Source organism: Penaeus japonicus, unplaced genomic scaffold (genome assembly GCF_977035675.1).
Source record: "Penaeus japonicus unplaced genomic scaffold, GWHDUDI00000001_assembly GWHDUDI00000002, whole genome shotgun sequence".
In the NCBI taxonomy this organism is placed as follows: Eukaryota; Metazoa; Arthropoda; class Malacostraca; order Decapoda; family Penaeidae; genus Penaeus; species Penaeus japonicus.
Window position 1 is genome coordinate 27,201,499 of NW_028234404.1, and position 5,000 is coordinate 27,206,498.

At 42.1% G+C, this 5,000-nt stretch overlaps 1 protein-coding gene across 7 annotated transcripts in view; it reads right to left on the bottom strand.

Moving 5' to 3' along the window:
* LOC122251403 (protein slit) overlaps nt 1-5,000 on the bottom strand; it is a 340,149-nt gene that overhangs the window by 326,340 nt on the left and 8,809 nt on the right. The gene's annotated exons all lie outside the window — the stretch shown is intronic.

The following is a 5,000-nucleotide window of genomic DNA, read 5'->3' on the forward strand; positions in this document are numbered from 1 at the left end:
GGCATCTTTACGTAACCGGAGAACCGAGTGCTAAGAAGTAAGTGCGTGTACAAATGGTACAAACATAATAGTCGGGAAAACAGTCTAATTATTATTACCCGGCCATCCCGATCATAAAAAATAATACATCAATTCTCTCTACATATCATTCATGGGCAAATTATACAGGCCTATACATATTTTCTAATATTTTATCATAATTGCACATTTCTATGAGAAAGAAATACTTCCTCTATTAATTAATATCGGTAACTGTTAATAACTATAAATCTCAATAACCCTTTAATAATATTAATATCGTCTAACTAATATCCCTTTATCATTTCATCTGTATTATAACATCAATTTCATTTCGCCACTATCAGGATCTGTGCGGTCACAAAAATATGACTGAAATATTTCCGTATTCATACTGTACAACCTTCCTGTTGTTAGCGCGTAATCGAATTGCAAGTGGAGGGAGTTGCAGCTCGAGTGTGAGACGGAGCGAGAATGGAAGGGAGTGGATGGCTACATCGCGATCCGGTAACATCAACATATTCCCCCGGGCGCGATAAAACAAAAGATTCCACGGGCGGAACGGCAGGGTGGGGTGTGGGGAATGTGAGCCCCTGATGTTGCTCACCCCGGGCCTATTGTCTGAGGCGTTCCTAGCCTGCTTCCGCAACCAGCGCGGTTTGACTATATATATACTGCATGCTGTTTTTTCCTGCAATGTGGTGTTACGTCCATATTTCGTTGACTCACTCCTTATTACAGTATGTGCAGTTACATTGGTTTATATTCAAAATGTGTTATTAAGATTTTGAAGAATAATCTTCGAATTTCACCACGGCACATATATGAAAAAGTCAGGCAATCTGTCTAAGAAAGCCACACGGGTTGCGCCAGTATCTGTGCCCCGGGCGTCAGAGTCCCTCAGGAACTTCAATTCACAGTCACCGCTTGTGGGCATGTGAGAGGATGGCGTTGCTCAACACATTCTACAATATATTCACTTTTTAAGGAAAAGATGGAAAAGTTCAAGAAACTGTTGGTGGGAATCAGATTGGACTCAATAGAACCTGAGTTTCCTCTTTTATGTACTGGTGCCATCACTCATTCATCAAGTGTGTGTGTGTGTGTGTGTGTGTGTGTGTGTGTGTGTGTGTGCGCGCGCGCGCTTCCTGTTCTCACATGTTCCTTATAATAAAAGAATTCTAGGACAATTTTCCCATGTATTTTATATGTGGATGTCTTTTAGCAATTTGTTGAAGATGTGAAAGTCACTCTTCATAACCCCGATTCACCTGATTTTGAATCACTGACACACAATCTAAGTACCTGTTCTTGCAAATATTTCCGCTGGATCGCACCGTTACTGCGATCGTAAAGCGGAAGGACCTAAGGAACAGGATGCAAGAAAAGAAGACTGTCCGCGTGAATGTGTGTGTGTGTGTGTGATTGAGTGAGTGAGTGAGTGAGTGTGTGTGTGTGTGTGTGTGTGTGTGTGTGTGTGTGTGTGTGTGTGTGTGTGTGTGTGAGTGAGTGTGTGAGTGTGTGAGTGTGTGTGTGTGTGTGTGTGTGTGTGTGTGTGTGTGTGTGTGTGTGTGTGTGTGTGTGATTGAGTGAGTGAGTGAGTGAGTGAGTGAGTGAGTGAGTGAGTGAGTGTGTGTGTGTGTGTGTGAGTGTGTGTGTGTGTGTGTGTGTGTGTGTGTGTGTGTGTGTGTGTGTGTGTGTGTGTGTGTGTGTGTGTGTGTGTGTGCAAAAATAATTCAAATGAAAAATAATCGAATCTAGAAATGACCGGACTTATTAATCTAAGTGAAATTCCTCAGACTAATATTCAGAACGCTTGTGTCACGGATAAATATGTCTTTTCATGGCAATATAACAAAATAAAAAAATGTTCTAACCATAATAATGAAAATAAAAGTTCAGGGGAGCAAAAAGATATCTAGACCACACCCTTTGCTATGCAAAGAGGTTTTCTGGGAGTCCACTGTTGTATGAGAAATTACTGAGGGGGACATAATTCACCATACGGTGTTTCCCGTGTTTACTTTCTTGCTGGAGGTAAAGTAAACAGGCTACAAGGTTGGAGTACCAGGGAGGGAGTGGAATAATAGAAATTAAATGCAGGAGGAATTTCTAAAACCTATGGCTCTGTTTCCTCCCTAGAGCCTTCTCGCTTTCCTGTTTGTGCTTCTTTCAAGATACTTTTTCTAAAATATACGGCATGCAACACGCCGTTACCGACCCCTTGTTTAGAAGAGTTGAGGAGAAAATCTGTTCTTGAAATCCTGAATATCATAATATGAAATCAGCGTAATGCCTTGGGTTCTTCAAAGAACTTGGCTAGAAGTACTTTAGGGACAGCAAGTATGTACGTCCAACAACAATAACTTATCTTTTTAATAATCTACTCTATGATTCACGATCATTTGTTGCTAACATTCGATTTCTATGCGTAACTTTGCGACAAATTTCTGGGACAGCAAAGCAAAAGTTAAGAACTTAGTTCTAATTTTCTAGAATAATCTTTGTTTTGTTGTTATTGTATCATCTTATTTTCATGAACTTGAGCTGTACATAGATTTACGGTTTCGATATCCTATAGTATTCTACTTATTCTAGAATGACCGATAGCAAGGCCAGCCAGTAATTCCTCATAATCTCCAGCGTGGCTCCTCGATATAGTTTCTTAAATATACCAGCTTACAATGGGTAGTTCTGGACACATGCACATATAATCTGAACGAACGAACATCGAGGAACTAATAATCGTCACTGAAGTTCCGTTTGTAAACCAAACCGAATCCCCTTATGTGCATGAACATCAACATTTGGAAATGTGCGTGGCACAGTGCTTCCACTCAAAAGCAATTGAGAGAAACCAAAGGAACACTCGGCCACGTTACCTGAACATATGATACGAACTCTAGTATGTCTGGGTAAAACTATGAGTAAACTTAACCTAACCTGTCGTTAGGGATGGTAATGGGCCTTACCAATTGCAAAAGATCAGGGAGGAAATGTGGAAGTTTAGATAGTCCAGCTGGGGAGTATGAGACTTATTACCTTAAATTCGTCTAACTATTATCACTTAAATATCCTCCTGACTTCGGTCATCCATCAGTACAAATGCCTGTAAGCTCTGATTCTTCTCCCTTGCTATCCTGTTAGTAAGACCTACATGGCTAAGATTTGGGCCGACCATCAACAGAGACCAAAGGATCTCGTTGAAGGGCGGTCCGTCGAAGAAGCCCGGGGCAATCGACCAAACACACACATGAACATCTTTCACTATGAGAAACGAATACCACCTCTTAATGAGTGTGAGATCAAGTTTTACATCAAAAACTATTCAGACCGATTTTATGCCTGAATATGAGCAAAATGAGGAAATGGGCTTCAAACGTGACATAAAAGAGGTTAAAGCCACCGGTATCTTGGTAATCGACCAAATATCTCCCAGTCCTAATACACATGCGAAACGAAAGTCGCTCTCTTTGTTCCATAGCCACCGACAATCAATCATCTATCATACGAAATTGAATACATACAATTGGATATATATAAAACTAAATGATGTTTCTAAACTAATGGGAGCAAAAAAAAAAGTAATAGAGGCTACACTTGCAAGAGGACGCGGGTGAGACAGATGAGAGGGAAAATGAAGGAGCGGCGGGGATGGAAAAGACATGAGGGAGATAGGGGAGACGACGAGGAAAAAATAAAGGGTAGAAGAGGGGAAGGTGGGGTCGATGTAGGGCTGAGGGGAAGTCTGTTATGTGAACTTGGGGAAGTTTCCATTGAAGGGTTTCTCAGGAAGAGAGAAAGGTTAGAAGCGACACATCATAGCGGAGCAAAGATATCGTGTGAGGTGTAGCCCAGTAAAAGATGAGTAAAGAGTACACCGTCTGTATGCAGAGTATACTGTATGCTGCTGGGTGTGTGGTCTGTAGTGTGTGTGTGTGTGTGTGTGTGTGTGTGTGTGTGTGTGTGTGTGTGTGTGTGTGTGTGTGTGTGTGTGTGTGTGTGTGTGTGTGTGTGTGTGTGTGTGTGTGTGTGTGCGTGTGCGTATACGTGTGCGTGTGCGTGTACGTGTAAGTGTAAGTGTGCGAGTAAGTGTGCGAGTAAGTGTTCGTGCGTGCGTGTAAGTGTATGAGTTTGTATATGTGCATGTATAAGGTTCAATGATTTCTTTAGTACCTCACTTTGATAGACCCAATAAAGTAAGTACTTAGCATGTTCGAGACTAATAACTATTGCTTAAACTCGATGACAACACGTCTTGAACTGCCTTTCTTCGGTGATTACTCGATTCCGCGCTCGTTCCATCCCCCCTCACTCACGCCTTACTCATGAAGAACTCCCGACTAATGCCTCATTTTTGCCTGATTGCAAATAAACAGCTTAAATATAACGGCGATTGTGCCTAATCACATCGTAATTGATAGTAATTAAACAATTCAGAAACACGTGTCGACTCCGGCATCATATTACACTGCGTCATCCTCACCCTTCTAGCCACCCTTACCCCATGTCACCCTTGTCCATACTCTCGCCCCTTTGCCTGACTACTAATCTTGTTCATTAATCCACATAATTGTATGTTGTATGGCAGTGCTGACGATGTTCATAACAAGAATATACCAGTGCCTTCAGTACGATTTATCCTCCGCATAAATACCGTGAATCCCGAGCTGAACCTCGGGCCAACTGACCTCTAGTTTCATACGAATTTACGTAATTACGTAAAAACAGACACTCCAACTTTGCAAGACGCTGGACAAACTACGACCACTATGTATTTCTAGATCGGCGGTTAATGTTGTTTCTCCCGCCTGACTTCAGGTCCCGTCCTTTACTGTAATACTAGCGAACCCTTGAACACACATCCACACCCACACACACGCTGGGACATGTACCGCTTCGCCGTAAATCGTGGCTTGGCTGCAGCATTAAGACATAACGGTGCGGTTATCGCTCGGAATATCGCCGCGGGAAATGTGGGT